Raw genomic sequence first — 17,210 nt, 5'->3', positions numbered from 1 at the left:
GAATCCTACTGTCACGGACGTCCAAAGGGACTCACCGTGGGGAGCAGGAGAGCGGAAAAAGACCCATATGCATAGTGGCAAGACGGGAAAAAGGCCCGGGCTCATTAGTGCAAAGAGTTCAGGAATGCCGTATAGAAACCTATGCCCTCAGGGAGCGGACGTGGGGCGCCCTGGTGCTAGGTGGGTCTCAGGACATCCGAACGTCAATGCTGAGTGAGGACAGAGTGCAAGACCCGGAAATATATAGCCCAAGGGAAAGAGAAAGACCAGAAGGACAGCAGACCGGAAACTAGGGACGGGACAGGGCTGACACCTACTCCATTGGGCTCCTGAACAAGGCCCTTAACCCCAACTGCTCCAGGGGTGCCGTATAAATGGCTGACCCTGTGCTCTGACCCCCAGCTTCTCTCCCTGTATGTGTGTCTCAAGGAGAGCAAGCTGGGGTATGCAAAATAGGAATTCCTAATGCAAGAAATTGTATATGGTCAATACAGTGATCATATCTTATTGGCACATGGTAATCTCCAAGGAACAAGTAATAGGTTTATTCCATGCTGAAAAGAGAAGAAGAAAACACAATGTTTTGACCATGGAGCTTTCTTCAGTTATGATTTGATTTTTTACAATCATACCCACACAAACTTTGCAATTTTTAAAAATCTTGCAAACACAACCCAGATATGTTGACTTTAAAAAAAACAAAAACAATTTGGGGGGTATTTTTTTTTAAGAAACACATACTTCTTTTCTAGTTTTTTATGTGGCTGTGACTGTCAGAAATCCTCAGTGAAAAGGTATGCAGATCCTGTGCTGATGTAAGTAGTTATTGAGACAGGCGAACAATCCAGAACGTCAGGCGAGGTCCAAGGTCGAGAGGCAAAAGAGAGTCCATAACCAGTAAGCGAGATTCAGAGTAAACGCGAGGTAGAGCTCTCAAAGAGAAGACTCAATACCGAGTAGCGGGAAGCGGGTTTGAATGGTTAAAACAGTGCTGCTTGCCGCACAGTAGAGCATGTGCTGGTGGATTAACACATGTTGATCTCCACCAGTTGGCTGGTGGTCTTGACATTGACAGAATGCTGTTTTGTGATTGATGCTATATCAAAATATAGGGTCCCTCAAAAATTAAACACAGAAATAAAAACATTGAATGGATTTGTACATCTGTTGCACTCCTACACTATTAACATCCATTGGGAGTTGAATTTCAATTATGTTTCCACTTCATTCAGATGTGTTCCCTATTTTTCAGATTGTTGGCAATGCCACATGTTAAAGGAGGACAGAGAAGTAGGAGGCCAGACCTGTGGCTTGTGGAGTAGGGATGAGATCAAAGAATTTCTGAAGTTTTTTAAGCTAGAAAAAAAAATTAGGTGGCATGACAATATGTGGTCAACACTGTCAAACAGAGTCCTTGGAGAGGATTGCTCCAGCAACAGGAAATGGTTATCAGTGATTTGGCATGAAGATAGAAAAAAAGTAAGAATCCAAGTGCTTAGGGTGCAGAAGGAGGTGAGTATTGGTAAGGATTCACAACCAGATGACAGTACACAATCTATAGTCCATATTTCAAGTCAAAGTGAGGGACATAGTTTGGAAGGCAACACAGAGCTCAGAAGTTCATCAGGAGATACAGAAGATGCATGGGCTGCACACGGCAGCACAGACAGTGGTGACATGTTAAAGGGAGAAAAAATCTGTGTAGAATCAGAAAAAAAGCCTGAAGAGCACAGTGAATATTCCCAGGGGGCAAGCTCGTCTGGGACGTCACCTCAGGATAAAAGGGGATTAAGAAAGATTGTCTGTGCCTAAAACTTTCCAAGTATGTCTGAAGGCTGAACAATGGAGAATAATACCATCTTTAAAAGGTACATCTAAACTAAGATGATCATGGACCCATATCTTATATAGAGAGTTCAGGAAGATAAATCCTTGCTGCCCAATAGCCTTCAAATACCAATACATCAGGAAAAAGAACAGCAGAAAAAAAACTTTCTTATAATTAAAGCAGTCTGTACTTTCAGTTCCCACCTTCAGTACCTTCAGTTCAGTACTTTCAGTTCCTGTAATGTAAAATACACAATGACAACAAGACACAAACCAATGGGCAATGATGACATCACAATTGATGTTGTACTAGTAGGGCAAATACAACACAGTGAAAGGGAAACACAATTTCGACAGGCACGTCAGCCTTATCATTGAAAGATTGCCCGTGCCCTAACAAAAGGAATCAGCAATGTGTACTACAGGCAGCTGAACAGAACTCCGCTTGCTGAAATTGCAGCAGCCAATTTATCTAGGGCTCACAAGCAAGTATTAAACTTGCTCGGCAAGTTCGGCATTTCATTTATTCTGCGGAAACATCGTATCGGAATGAACTGCCCGAGATAAAAGAGTAATTGCGGCTTCAGGTTGTTTTTACAGAGCATTGCGTTGTTCTGTTCATGCTGACTACACGCTTAAAAGTAGTCATTTACTGCAAGCGTTGCTTTTCCAGGTTTTTCTGAAATTCCTCGCATTTGAGCCAGCACTAAAATATTTCATTCCCGTCGGTGAATACATCGTGGAAACGGTATTTGCAACGGAATGCTGTCACATACAGTATGAAACCTTTTTGTTATTCGGTTCTGAAGTTTGAAAATGAAAATAAAACGGGGGTCACTTCATAGGCTTGTAAGAAGTCCAAGCAGCATAAAAAATCGCGAATTCTCACAAATTGCATTGTGCTGCACCTTTCTTTTGCTGCTTTTATAAATCTGCCTTAAACATTTGAATGCATACCTTACTGCTGCTAATCACATTCACGTGTTTACGAAGCTTTTTTTCTGTCCGTTATGTTTTTGCTAAGCAGTTTCTCCGTTTTCATCGTACTGTGATTGTCAGCGAGCACAACAAGACTGAAACAGTGTAAAGGCAGGTAAAAAAGACAGGGTAAAACGGCTGATTGTCGGGAGTGGGATTTGAACCCATGCCTCTATTTGGAGAGCGAAACACAAAGCTTATAAGACACGAAGTTGTGAATTTGCTGTTTTAAACTGCTCGACTATCCTGAAAAATGTGTGCTGATTGCACCAGTCACATGCAATTTTCCACAACTTTAGGACGATTGATACGACTGGACTAACACAATTTGTGGCGTTCAGCATGACATGGAAAACGGTAGCGGAGCATTCGGGTCCGGACTACCAGACTCAGAAACAGTTTTTACCCCCGCACTATCAAACTATTAAACTCCCAGCCTCTCTCACTCTCTCCTCACCTCTCACCTATGATCTGAACCTCACAGTGCCTTCTTTCTTACCAAAAACCCAAACACACATTGAAAATCTACCTCTACCATACATGTCAAAAGCTCACTCCCCATCATTTCTATCCCTTTATTTCATTCTTTTGATGCATGTTTTTGCACATAACCTGTTATCTTTTTGTTGTTTTGCACACTGCCTGTTGTTTTTTGCACATTGGCTGTTGTCTTTCTTTTGTTATACAATTGTATTGTTGTTGTGTTTTTTTCTTTGTACTACTTATGTCCGAGAGCTAGCTAAATAGCATTTCGTTATACCATATACCTGTGTATGAGTATAATGACAATAAACTTGGACTTGAACTTGAATTTGACATAGTCTTGCAGGCAGTATATTATTTTATCGTTTACTCGTTTAAAAAAACATGGTCTTCTTGTTCCTAAATCAGATTTTTAGTGCTTTCGAACGTTACTTCCAACCTGGACTGACAGCTCACCCGATCTGTTTGTGATCAGACCATGGAGTCGGGGGCTGTACCAAGCGCACGTTCCTTCCCAATGCTGAGGCGATCATTCGGAAGATGGGTGTGAAGAGAGACAAGCTTTGTTGACTAAAAATCAAGGCAGGATATGCACTAATCACTGGCAACAGTCATGTTTTCGTACGATTGAGACTCCCACATTGCTAGTTTTTTTGAAGACTTTGAAACAGGCACAGGTGGGGTTTGAAACCACAGCCTTCGGTTTACGAGACCGACACCTTACCACTTGGCCACGGCACCTTCAAGCAAACCTAGGAATAATGTTGTTCAAATTATTTTTTTTCTGAATCTGGTTTACATCGCCTGGAGGTAGCAACAACAATAAAAGGGATACTTAACAAGGAGATACGCTGTAGCAGTGTGACTCCAACAGATGCTCCTGAAGAGGCTCAAGGTTTAAGCCAGCTCCTTAGAGCGCTCGGCCGTGTTACTTTCAACAGCGGCTCTTCAGCTCTTGTTTGACCTAGTGGTTTTATAACGTGTGGAAACGACCGCAGCTTCGTTTTCTGAGATGCTTTCTCTCACGTGGTGAAATCTCGACCTTTTTGGCATCTCTGGCTTTTGTTCTTCTGTAGAGCAGGCTTTCACACCTCTGCTTATAGTGCCCTTGAAGTCATTTTATTTTTACAGGAAGACGCATTCCCTAACGATCTCTCCAGTTTTAGAAATGTTTCATAAGGCGTGTTTGATTCAACGGACAAACAGTATACTAATTGTGCAATGCAGATCTATGCGGCATTCGTACTGTCTTTGACTGGGATTCTGAAATACTTCTTGAAAAGGTATTCAGATTTTCTTGAACCTATAATAAAAACACAGACCTGAAACTCCCTAGCTTCCAATCTCTGATGTTGCTGTCCTTAAACTCGGACGTGATGTTCTGCAGACGTGCAGTGTGCCTTTACTCTCATTGTTTTCAAAACGACCTCCGTTGTCGGGCGCAGTTAAAGTGGAACTGGCCTGACTGCACAGGAAAGTACGGAATGATAAAATGTTTCTACGGCTCAAAATGTCCCCTTAGACCCTCGTCATGTCTCTGTGAGGAACGGGCAGGTAGAGAGGTTTAACAGATGCTCATGATGTTTCACACGGGTGTTACCTGTTGTAGTGTTTCAAAAGATGTGTTAGCGGACCACAGATTATCTTGAAAAGATTTGGGTTTGCACTGGCTGGGATTCAAACCTGACTCAATTATTTGGAAGGCGCCTGTACCACCAACGCACTTCCGAGAAGCACCTGCAAATTATCACACTCCTCTCTCTCACCTACAAAGTTATGGAGACACAGACGTCCAATGAAAGCTCAAGGCTCCACTCAAGGCTTTATTCACTCAACGCTCCACTCTTTTGTTGTGATGTCATTTTAATTAATATTAGCTTTGATAAGGTGTCATTTTTGCCTCTTAAAGGTAAAGTCTGCTCCTTTCTTCCTGGTATAGAAAGAACGTGTTCCATCTTTGTTTAAAAACACCACTAAAAGTAAATTATTCAGCTCTACCGCCTGTGTGCATTGACAAGACACCTCAAAAGGACATATTAAATAAGAACACGATCCTTCCTGTTACCATTCCTGTGGTTGGGGCGTCGTTTCACCCTTTTACATTAAATCATCAGCACTGCTGTTTTTCTATGCATAGTTTAATCAAGAGCACTTAAAAGATGCAAAAAGCTTACAAATAAAATAGAATTGAAAGACAGTCGAGTAAGGAGGTAGAAAAAAAGCACTCCCCCGTCTGGGAATCAACCACCGTCGCCCATGTAACTGGATGCAAAAATAACAGATTAATTTGTGCACAGTCTCTTGAAGCTTCGATGCCATTATTTTTCCTTCCTTATTTTTTCATTCCTATGAATTTACTCTGTAGTAGAAGAAACGCGAAAGTGGGAAACTGCAGACATTCTTCATGAGTGGTGTGATCAGTGAGCCTTTGCACATCTCTAAGTAATTCCGTAAACTTTTTCATCGGGGATGTAGCTCAGTGGTAGCGCGCATGCTTCGCATGTATGAGGTCCCGGGTTCAATCCCTGGCATCTCCAGGTGCTTTATATTACAGTACTCACATCGCAATCTTCTGGTGAGTGAGAACTCTTTGCTTGTGTTCAGAGAGAGCCAGGTTTACACAATTAAATGCAGGCACACTCGACGTGCTGCAGAGTTGCGCTGCTGTCTTAAATGTACCTCTTTTAGTTCTGTTAAATCCTAAATTATTTGAACTAATAATTTAGTTCAAATTCAGGAAATCCTGAGATTGCTTCACACTTGTCATGGCTGTTGCAGAAAACACCTGTTGAATCTCACCCGGGATTTCCTGAGAGATCATTCAGCGAGCGAATCCTCCTTCTGAACTCCGCATTAAACTGAAAGCTTCACGAACTCCTCACTGCGTGTCCTGTACTGTTACAAGTGCTGTCGTGTAGATGTGTAGATGTGTACCAAGCGCACGTTCCTTCCCAATGCTGAGGCGATCATTCAGAAGATGGTTGTGAAGAGAGACAAGCTTTGTCGACTAAAAAACAAGGCAGGATATGCAAGAATACTAATCACTGGCGACAGTTATGCTCTCTTACTATTGAGACTCCTACATTGCGAGTTTTTTTGAAGACTTTGAAACTAAAGGAAAGTGGAGACAAATGAAACAGGCACGGGTGGGGTGAACCCACGATCTTCGGTTTACAAAACCGACGCCTTACCACTTGGCCACCGCACCTTCGAGAAAATATGGGAATAATGTTGTTCAAATTATTTTTTTCTGAATCTGGTTTACATCGCCTGGAGGCAGCAACAACAATAAAAGGGATACTTAACAAGGAGATACGCTGTAGCAGTGCGACTCCAACAGATGCTCCTGAAGAGGCTGGAGGTTTAAGCCAGCTCCTTAGAGCACTCGGCCACGTTACTCTCAAACAGCGGCTCTTCAGCTCTTGTTGTTTGACCTAGTGTTTTTATAACGCGTGGAATTGACCGCAGCTTCGTTTTCTGAGATGCTTTCTCTCACGTGGTGAAATCTCGACCTCTTTGGCATCTCTGGCTGTAGTTCTTCTGTAGAGCAGGCTTTCACACCTCTGCTTTTAGTGCCCTTGAAGTCATTTTATTTTTACAGGAAGACGCATTCCCTAACGATCTCTCCTGTTTTAGAAATGCTTCATAAGGCGTGTTTGATTCAACGGACAAACAGTATACTAATTGTACAATGCAGATTTATGCGGCATTCGTACTGGATTTGAGTGGGATTCTGAAATACTTCTTGCAAAGGTATTCAGACTTTCTTGAACCTATAATAAAAAACAGACCTGAAACTCCCTAACTTCCAATCTCTGATGTTGCTGTCCTTAAACTCGGACGTGATGTTCTGAAGACGTGTGCATAATGTCCTGTTTTCTTACAGTGTAGACATTTTGCTGTTCTCGCTCCGCATTCATCTACTTTGTGCATTGTTAGTCCGCACCTGTAACATGTAATGTCAGCCGTCCCCTGTTCTTCTATTTCTCTAGCATGACTGCGTCCGGCTGCTCGGCTTTTGTTTGTAAAGTTTGAGCGAGCGCCCCGTTCAGTGTCATTTTGTCACTGTGGTCAGAAAGCATTCTTGATTCTGCTTGAGCTGCTTCATGAATTCTAGCGACTGTAAGAGCTCTTTCTAAAGTCAGCCCTTCCTCCTGCAGCAATTTATAGTCTCTTATGTGCACATTTTTCCACAAGTTGATATCTTAACATGTCAGTTTCCAATACTCCAAAGTCACAAGATTTAGCCAGTTCTTTTAGTGCAGTCACAAAAGCAACAACAGATTCGTCCTGAGACTAAGTTCTCTGCCTAAATTTATGCCGTTCCAAAACCACATTTCTCCGCAGTGTAAAGTAAGCGTCTAAGGCAGCTACAGTCTGTTCATATGTACCTTTTTCTCCAGGGAGGTTGGCGAAAATCCGCTGCACGGGAGCCCCAATACAGTGCAGTAGTGTAGCCCGTCTCACGGCATCCTGAGCTTCTGTAGATCCACTGGCTATTAAAAAAAATCTGTACGACTCCATCCATATCTTGTATTCCGTATACAAATACGGAGGTCCGAGGTTCAGTAGAAATGGTGGAAAAAGCTGAGCATAAGCAAAGCTTCTCGGCGCGGCTACCATATCTTCCATGGCGAAAGCTAAACGAAAAGTCTGAAAATTCAGAAGTTCGTTTCTACCAGCAAGAGAACTAAAATCAGCAGTGTTCTGCTCGCTTTGAGTCCGTTAACCACTCATCTGTCGTCGCCATAAATGTTGTGTATCTTAATAAAGAGACGTTTTCATATTATTTTAACTATTTTATTAACTACACAGATCACGCCCTTACACCATATATTCCCGCCTTCTACTCTCTCGTTCTGTTGTCTGGCGATGTCTACTCACTATACTACATTTAGCATGACTTCTTGTTGCAGTTGAGCTCAAAGCTGGAGATGATCTCCATATTCTACCGCCGTAACTAGTCCGAAACGTAGTACACAGTACACACTTTTTAAGTGAACTCAGGTTGTTAAAAAATTAAACCAGCGCCCTGTCACAGAAACGTACCCCAGTCTCCCGCGCAACAAGCGGGGGTACTCAGCACTATACTAAAGAGGAGCGCTTGTCTGCAGCTGAGCGTCAGCTCTGTTTACTGTCAGCAGTCATTTCCTCATTTCCAAAGACTTTTTCACCTGCTTTCAGCTTTTAAACTAAACGCTCAAGAAGTAATTAATGTCAGTTGGAAGTCTGTTTCTGTTGTCTCAGCTCTTGATAAAGAAAAGCCGTGCATGGGAGACTCCCTCTCTGAAGAAGTTTGCCGTCACCCTGCGAGGGAGAAGAGCCATCAATCACCGAGGCAACTACTGAGACGGTTAACATCAAACACGTGAAATGCGAGATGTTGTGATTTTTTCCCCGCTTAAGGCTTCTATCGTTTCTACTCTAACGAGAAAGACCTCTTTATTAGAAGTGAGATTTTAACAAACGTCTCCAGGGTTAACTGCGACCTGAACGTAACGCCTTAGACCACCAGCCATCTGGCCTGTGGTACTTAGAGCAGTGCTCAATAAAAATGATCAAAAACCGAAAGCGCTTCTTATGCGGATCAGTATATTCCGATACCACTGGTTCTGCAGAAGAAATAAGAAAAGCCGAACTCAAAGCAGTGTGTTGCCATTACGGGTGCTGCTTTAAGATCTACTCACACCGTGTTGCCATTAAGGCTACCTAGTTAAAAAAAAACTTATCGTCATCTTTTTGAACGTGATTATTAGACACCCGTTAAATCTCCACCGAGGTTTCTTGAGAGATCGTTCAGCGAGCGAGTATTAAAAAACTACGTCGCTTCCAACCTCTGCTCTCACTGTAAACTCGGACGTGATGTTCTGCAGATGTGCAGTGTGCCTTTCCTCTTGTCGTATTCAAGAGTACTCTCTGTGTGAGCTCCTCACTGCGTGTTCTGTACTCTACTGTGATTTAATTTAGATGATTACGTGGAGTAGAGTGACAAGAACTACTTGAACATTTTCGGTTTGTGAAATGAAACACTAAATACACTACTGTAAATACAAGTAATGGACATTTAAAATAACCACAGTACAGCTAGAAGAGTGAAAGATAAAAGACTATTTACGATGACATTCACAATAGACACAATAAGAACAGCACAACCGCCCGAACAGGGACTTGAACCCTGGGCCCTCAGATTAAAAGTCTGATGCTCTACCGACTGAGCTATCCGGGCTCTGAAAGAAGGTTAACACTGTCGGGATGACCACTGACAGACTTTATCCAGAAGTGACGGCACCACTCCCAGTAGAATGAGTGAGAAATAAAGCATTACATGGGTAGTTAAGGTTCTCCCACAATCCATCTTTCCTCACATTACTGATTTTTTTCAATAGCATTTTGACCTTTTTCACATTCAGATTTTTTTCTCATTTAATAAAATCTTTTAATCAACAACATTAAAAAGAAAATAAATGGAACGTTTTTTGGAACAATAATTAAAAAAAATATTTCAATGCCTTGGTTGTATACGTGTGAACACCCTTTATAAAGGGAGTTGCAACAGTGCTGAAATTTAAAGAGCATTTCTGTAGAGAAAACAGCCTTGATGTTCAGCTTAGGGAGCTTGTCTTTTCGAAATTCTATTTCTTAACACCTTGCACAGCCTCCCGACAGACTAACAAATATTTTTTGGAGAAATTGGCTCACACACCGGAAGACACTAACGTTTATTTGCTTTAGAGTAAGTGAATAACAGTTTAACCGAAAAAGTTTGTAATTGTGATTTTGTTAAAATTCAATAAATCGTCTATCAACAGTTAGAATTTATTAAGAAATTGTTTTATTTCATAAACTATAAGACAATTCAGAGAGTTTATAGGTCATATCCGTCGCTTATGTTCTTTTAACTCTAGCGTTCAGGATCCAAACCCAGGTGCGGACGGTTGTGTTTCTTGAATCTCTTGTAATGATCAAAAGTCGATGTGTAGTCCTTCAGTACTTTCTCCAGTTGTGCCATGGATATTTTATACGTTCAATACTTGTCATGCTCTTTTGCATTTTCCTTAATAAACGGAAAAAGTTCAAAGTGTGTTTATGGCTGTGCTTCACATCTACACGACAGCACTTGTAACAGTACAGGAGGAGTTCGTGAAGCTTTCAGTTTAATGCGGAGTTCAGAAGGAGGATTCGCTCGCTGAATGATCTCTCAGGAAATCCCGGGTGAGATTCAACAGGTGTTTTCTGCAACAGCCATGACAAGTGTGAAGCAATCTCAGGATTTCCTGAATTTGAACTAAATTATTAGTTCAAATAATTTAGGATTTAACAGAACTAAAAGAGGTACATTTAAGACAGCAGCGCAACTCTGCAGCACGTCGAGTGTGCCTGCATTTAATTGTGTAAACCTGGCTCTCTCTGAACACAAGCAAAGAGTTCTCACTCACCAGAAGATTGCGATGTGAGTACTGTAATATAAAGCACCTGGAGATGCCAGGGATTGAACCCGGGACCTCATACATGCGAAGCATGCGCGCTACCACTGAGCTACATCCCCGATGAAAAAGTTTACGGAATTACTTAGAGATGTGCAAAGGCTCACTGATCACACCACTCATGAAGAATGTCTGCAGTTTCCCACTTTCGCGTTTCTTCTACTACAGAGTAAATTCATAGGAATGAAAAAATAAGGAAGGAAAAATAATGGCATCGAAGCTTCAAGAGACTGTGCACAAATTAATCTGTTATTTTTGCATCCAGTTACATGGGCGACGGTGGTTGATTCCCAGACGGGGGAGTGCTTTTTTTCTACCTCCTTACTCGACTGTCTTTCAATTCTATTTTATTTGTAAGCTTTTTGCATCTTTTAAGTGCTCTTGATTAAACTATGCATAGAAAAACAGCAGTGCTGATGATTTAATGTAAAAGGGTGAAACGACGCCCCAACCACAGGAATGGTAACAGGAAGGATCGTGTTCTTATTTAATATGTCCTTTTGAGGTGTCTTGTCAATGCACACAGGCGGTAGAGCTGAATAATTTACTTTTAGTGGTGTTTTTAAACAAAGATGGAACACGTTCTTTCTATACCAGGAAGAAAGGAGCAGACTTTACCTTTAAGAGGCAAAAATGACACCTTATCAAAGCTAATATTAATTAAAATGACATCACAACAAAAGAGTGGAGCCTTGAGTGAATAAAGCCTTGAGTGGAGCCTTGAGCTTTCATTGGACGTCTGTGTCTCCATAACTTTGTAGGTGAGAGAGAGGAGTGTGATAATTTGCAGGTGCTTCTCGGAAGTGCGTTGGTGGTACAGGCGCCTTCCAAATAATTGAGTCAGGTTTGAATCCCAGCCAGTGCAAACCCAAATCTTTTCAAGATAATCTGTGGTCCGCTAACACATCTTTTGAAACACTACAACAGGTAACACCCCGTGTGAAACATCATGAGCATCTGTTAAACCTCTCTACCTGCCCGTTCCTCACAGAGACATGACGAGGGTCTAAAGGGACATTTGGAGCAGTAGAAACATTTTATCATTCCGTACTTTCCTGTGCAGTCAGGCCAGTTCCACTTCAACTGCGCCCGACAACGGAGGTCGTTTTGCAAACAACGAGAGTAAAGGGACACTGCACGTCTGCAGAACACCACGTCCGAGTTTAAGGACAGCAACATCAGAAATTGGAAGCTAGGGAGTTTCAGGTCTGTGTTTTTATTATACGTTCAAGAAAATCTGAATACCTTTTCAGGAAGTATTTCAGAATCCCAGTCAAATCCAGTACGAATGCCGCATAGATCTGCATTGTACAATTAGTATACTGTTTGTCCGTTGAATCAAACACGCCTTATGAAGCATTTCTAAAACAGGAGAGATCGTTAGGGTATTCGTCTTCCTGTAAAAATAAAATGACTTCAAGGGCACTATAAGCAGAGGTGCTCTACAGAAGAACTATAGCCAGAGATGCCAAAGAGATTTCACCACGTGAGAGAAAGCATCTCAGAAAACGAAGTTGCGGTCGTTTCCACGCCTTATAAAACCACTAGGTCAAACAACAAGAGCTGAAGAGCCGCTGTTGAGAGTAACGCGGCCGAGCGCTCTAAGGAGCTGGCTTAAACCTCCAGCCTCTTCAGGAGCATCTGTTGGAGTCACACTGCTACAGCGTATCTCCTTGTTAAGTATCCCTTTTATTGTTGTTGCTACCTCCAGGCGATGTAAACCAGATTCAGAAAAAAAAATAATTTGAACAACATTATTCCCATGTTTACTCAAAGGTGCAGTGGCAAAGTGGTAAGGCGTCAGTTTCATAAACCAAAGATTGTGGTTTCAAACCCCACCCATGCCTGTTTCAAAGTCTTCAAACAACTTGCAATGTAGGAGTCTCAATAGGAAGATAATGTAACTGTCACCAGTGATTAGTATTCGTGTATATCCTGCCTTGCCTTTTAGTCGACAAAGCTTGTCTCTCTTCACACCCATCTTCCGAATGATCCTTAGCATTGGGAAGGAACGTGCGCTTGGTACAGCCCCCGACTCCATGGTCTGATCACAAACAGATCTGGTGAGCTGTCAGTCCAGGTTGGAAGTAATGTTCGAAAGCACTAAAAATCTGACTTAGGAACGAGAAGACCCTGTTTTTTTAAACGATAAAATAATATACTGCCTGCAAGACTATGTCAAGTTCAAGTTCAAGTTTAAAGTTCAAGTTCAAGTTTGTTGTCATTATACTCATACGCAGGTATATGGTATAACGAAATGCTATTTAGCTAGTTCTCGGACATAAGTAGTACAAAGAAAAAAACACAACAACTATACAATTGTACAACAAAAGAAAGACAGAGACAACAGCTGATGTGCAAAAAACAACAACAGGCAGCGTGCAAAACAACAAAAAGGTAACAGGTTATGTGCAAAAACATGCATCAAAAGAATGAAATAAAGGGATAGAAATGACGGGGAGTGAGCTTTTGACATGTATGGGAGAGGTAGATTTTCAATGTGTGTTTGGGTTTTTGGTAAGAAAGAAGGCACTGTGAGGTTCAGATCATAGGTGAGAGGTGAGGTGAGAGTGAGAGAGGCTGGGAGTTTAATAGTTTGATAGTGCGGAGGTAAAAACTTTCTGAGTCTTGTAGTCCGGACCTGAATGCTCCGGTACCATTTTCCATGTCATGCTAAACGCCACAAATTGTGTTCGTCCAGTCGTATCAATCGTCCTAAAGTTACGGAAAATCGGATGCGACTGGTGCAATCAGCACACATTTTTTCAGGATAGTCGAGCTGTTTAAAACAGCAAATTCACAGCTTCATGTCTTTTAAGCTTTGTGTTTCACTCTCCAAATAGAGGCACGGGTTCAAATCCCACTTCCACTTCCGACAGTCAGACGTTTTACCCTGTCTTTTTTACCTGCCTTTACACTGTTTCAGTCTTGTTGTGCTTGCTGACAATCACAGTACGAGGGAAACGGAGAAACTGCTTAGCAAAAACATAACGGACAGAAAAAAGCTTTGTAAACACGTGAATGTGGTTAGCAGCAGTAAGGTATGCATTCAAATGTTTAAGGCAGATTTATAAAAGCAGCAGAAGAAAGGTGCAGCCTTTGTGAGAATTCACGGGTTTTTATGCTGCTTGGACTTCTTTCAAGCCTATGAGGTGACCCCCGTTTTATTTTCATTTTCAAACTTCAGAACCGAATAACAAAAAGGTTTCATGTGTGACAGCATTCCGTTGCAAATACCGGTTCCACGATGTATTCAGCGACGGGAATGAAATATTTTAGTGCTGGCTCAAATACGAGGAATTTCAGAAAAACCTGTAAAAGCAACGCTTGCAGTAAATGACAAATGTAAAGCGTGTAGTCAGCATGAACAGAACAACGCAATGCTCTGTAAAAACGATCTGAAGCCGCAATTACTCTTTTATCTCGGGCAGTTCATTCCGATACGATGTTTCCGCAGAATAAATAAAATGCCGAACTCCAAACATGTTGTTGTCATTATTGTTACTCCTGCTGCTGTAGTTTTCCAGTGGGCAAAAGACGTACAGATGCAGCCATTCAAAGTGTGCGGTACAGACACGTACCGCAGGTAATTGGCTGCGGTATCGCGTATCATGACGCAATATGACGCGGTGCGTGATTGGTTGACAGACAGGGCACTCGTGTTCCGTTGGTCTGTTGTAGAAAGACTTACTGTAAACGTCTTTACTGTGCCCGTTGTAGATATTGAATTTTACCACTGAAGGGAAATCTAAGTAGCTGAGCATAGAATAGGAGCATACTGTAACGCGTGTGAAGGCCATAAACGATATTAATTTTAGAACATAAACATACAGTATATAGCTGGTCTTGGTACTTTAAAGAAAAAAATACACACCAGTATTCCATTTCTCCCTAAACATTCTAAGCATCAAAGTTTTTAACTAACGTGATACCGGAGTCAACAAGCATACTTTTAGAATTTGATTAATAGGGAATATAATATGGAATCGGGTATCTAAAGAATTTAATAACGGTATAATTATATTCGTGTACTGCGACAGGGCTGTGTAGGGCTGTTTCGCCTCCCTGTTCATGCAATTTGTCTTGTAGGCTACTGGTCTAGGTGCGTGACTAACAATGCACAGGTTGTGTGTTTGAATCTAGCTGGTGCTGGACTTTTCTTTTAACAAACATTTCTTCGAAAAAATAGAATAGCGATATTATGGACAATCAATTGACTTTTATATTTCAAAATATTGCAACATGATCGATTCTAAGTCATTTTTGATAACTATGAATAGTCACCTTCTTCCCTTTAAAAGCTAGCAAGACAGGTTTCGATTCACATTAGCTGGTGAGCCTTGTTAAAAAAACTAATGATAATATAACATGCCACTGTTTGTTCATGAACAAAGTTATACTGAGATTTCCTTAGATACGCGATTAAAAAATAAATAAAAATTTGAATCTCCTGCGGAACACATTCCATAAGAATCAGCGGTTTTACAGTATATATCGCCTTTAAAGGTGGCTTCTCAAAACGCTTTACGGGATAAAAACAACCAGAACAGCAGCAACAACAATATTGTATCTCATTGCACTTTGAAAACCAAGTAATAACTTAACTACACAGTACGTGCAAACATTTCGTATGTTGCTGTCGTGAATGCCTGCGTACATCACGCAAAGTACATCCTGAAATGCCTCCCCCTGTTCAATCCATTGGAGCACTTGCTTGAGTCTTTCCTCTTTGTTTTTTAGCCTTATCATGGGGCATGTGTTGGTTTTTCTGTATCTCCATCCAAGCCTGCTGCGTACTCTTCTTATCGATGTCGGGCCAATGGTCGCACCGAGGTCAGCCCATAGCCGTCTTTGGACTTGCATCGCCGGCAGCTCATCATTTTCATCAGTCAGCTTGTCGATAGCTCGCACAATAGGACTTGAAAAAAAAGAGATCAACAGTTAGTTTTAAAAATAATGTGCGTAGTTGTATTTACATGCAAGAAAGGTATTTTTAGAAAGTTATTTACCTTTGAATCGTCCTCGGTTTAGATTCTCTTTGCCTCCTCTCCGCTTTATGATGTCGTCTCACTGTGCTTTCACAAACGAAGTTGTCCATCGAAGCCAAATGCTGTACAATGTCCCGTGTTGACTTCCCGTTTCTTTTCATCTTCATTATTTGGTGTGAGAGAGTCTTCGTGATTTTGGCCATTGTCCGTCTCCTTACCAAAGCGATACAGTAGTGCAGCTTGAATTCTGTACCTATATACTGTATGGTATGGTACAGATAAAACTTACACCATACCTTATACCGGGGAAAGACTCCTATTTTATTTAAAACACAATACGCCAGGAAATGTGTCTGATGCATTAGCAAGTTAAAACAATTGCGTCGACAACCTGGGCGTAACAGCTGTTCCTTTTTCTGATCACTCGCTCTCTGGATACACGTCTCACCTGTCCTGTTCTTTGTTTTCCTAATTTGTTGATTATGCCTGCTGCGATCCACTCCTGCCCTCACACCTAAAGAAGACTATTTTAAATTTCTTGGCACGGTTCATTGTGCAATTAACCCTTGTAGGTGCTGTCCTTAAGGTGATATGTTAAAATAATGTTTTTTATTATTGTTATAGAGAAACATGATCAGATTTTCCCCGGTTCAGAAAAAAAATATCTAAAGTATACTAGTTTGTCACTAGTATACTTTTTTTAATACAGTCTTTGCTGTGCTCTTGAGGATCCTTGTGATATTTCGAGCTCTGGTTGGATGATAAGTGTCGCAGTTTAAATAATTTTCGTAGTTGGAAATTATGAAACGCTCTGTTAAAAGCAAGGGAGTTTTTGTGTCCTTTACAGTAAAAGAAAATGCCTGACAGAGTAGGGCTTGGACAGATTCCAAGTGCATTTTTGCAATTTACATTGCATTGTGCTGCTGTAATACCGTTTAAAATAATTAAAAGTCTAAACAGTATCAGCTTTATTTATGGGTTGCAATTTAAAAAAAAGTCAAAAACCGCACTCAAAATGCAATTTAGAGCTTTCTGGCAAGAGGAGACACCCCAATTAATAACGTAATATGCCCCTGTTTGTGCATGAATAAGGTTATACTGCTATTTCCTCAGATACGCGATTACAAAAAAATTAAAAAAAAATTGAATCCCCGGCGGAACCGGGCATCCATAAGTATCAAGTAATAGGTTTATTCCACGCTGAAAAAAGAAAGAAAACACATTCCATAAGAATTGGCGCTTTTATATATCACCTTTAAAAGGTGGCTTCTCAAAACGCTTTACAGGATAAAAACAACAATAACATTGTATTTCATTGCACTTTGACAGATCGTCCTTAAATCAAAACAGTAACCCTACACTAACCCCATTTTATTTTTTCAAAGAAATGTTTGTTAAAAAAAAAAGTCATGGTTGTAGCTGGATTCAAACACCCTACATGAGATGTACA

General features: G+C 41.1%; 4 non-coding genes across 4 annotated transcripts; 1 reads left to right on the top strand and 3 right to left on the bottom strand.

Moving 5' to 3' along the window:
* Window positions 1-3,957: 3,957 nt before the first annotated feature.
* trnat-cgu (transfer RNA threonine (anticodon CGU)) lies at window positions 3,958-4,029 on the bottom strand. Its single transcript has one exon. It is a non-coding gene; the product is annotated as a tRNA-Thr (tRNA).
* A 1,724-nt stretch (window positions 4,030-5,753) lies between these two features.
* Window positions 5,754-5,825, top strand: trnaa-cgc (transfer RNA alanine (anticodon CGC)). Its single transcript has one exon. It is a non-coding gene; the product is annotated as a tRNA-Ala (tRNA).
* Window positions 5,826-9,441: 3,616 nt separating this feature from the next.
* trnak-uuu (transfer RNA lysine (anticodon UUU)) lies at window positions 9,442-9,514 on the bottom strand. Its single transcript has one exon. It is a non-coding gene; the product is annotated as a tRNA-Lys (tRNA).
* Window positions 9,515-10,762: 1,248 nt separating this feature from the next.
* On the bottom strand, window positions 10,763-10,834 carry trnaa-cgc (transfer RNA alanine (anticodon CGC)). Its single transcript has one exon. It is a non-coding gene; the product is annotated as a tRNA-Ala (tRNA).
* Between the last annotated feature and the right edge of the window lie 6,376 nt (window positions 10,835-17,210).

This window comes from Lepisosteus oculatus, chromosome 14 (assembly GCF_040954835.1).
Source record: "Lepisosteus oculatus isolate fLepOcu1 chromosome 14, fLepOcu1.hap2, whole genome shotgun sequence".
Taxonomy (NCBI): domain Eukaryota; kingdom Metazoa; phylum Chordata; class Actinopteri; order Semionotiformes; family Lepisosteidae; genus Lepisosteus; species Lepisosteus oculatus.
Note: the sequence above shows the minus strand (reverse complement) of the source record. Positions and strands in the feature narration are given on the sequence as shown.